The following is a 347-nucleotide window of genomic DNA, read 5'->3' as shown; positions in this document are numbered from 1 at the left end:
CACACACACACACACACACACACACACACACACACGCACACGCACGCACGCACGCACGCACGCACGCACGCACGCACGCACGCACGCACGCACGCACGCACACACACACACTCACACGCGCTTCAGTGCGAGAAATGAAAGAGCCAGAACAGACATTGACATTGCATTTTTTATATTGTATTGAATTTGTATACTCAAGTAGTGCTATAGTAAACATTGGATAACTTAGCGCCGTGACTTGTTAGTTACTAGTAGTAGTCAGTTTGAAGTAATGCATTTAAAACCAATGTTTGGATTTGATTCCAAAAATGGCTTGGCTTTTTCGTCAAAAACTAAATTAAAACAGC

This window comes from Priapulus caudatus, unplaced genomic scaffold (genome assembly GCF_000485595.1).
Source record: "Priapulus caudatus unplaced genomic scaffold, Priapulus_caudatus-5.0.1 Scaffold11, whole genome shotgun sequence".
Classification (NCBI taxonomy): Eukaryota; Metazoa; Priapulida; class Priapulimorpha; order Priapulimorphida; family Priapulidae; genus Priapulus; species Priapulus caudatus.
Note: the sequence above shows the minus strand (reverse complement) of the source record.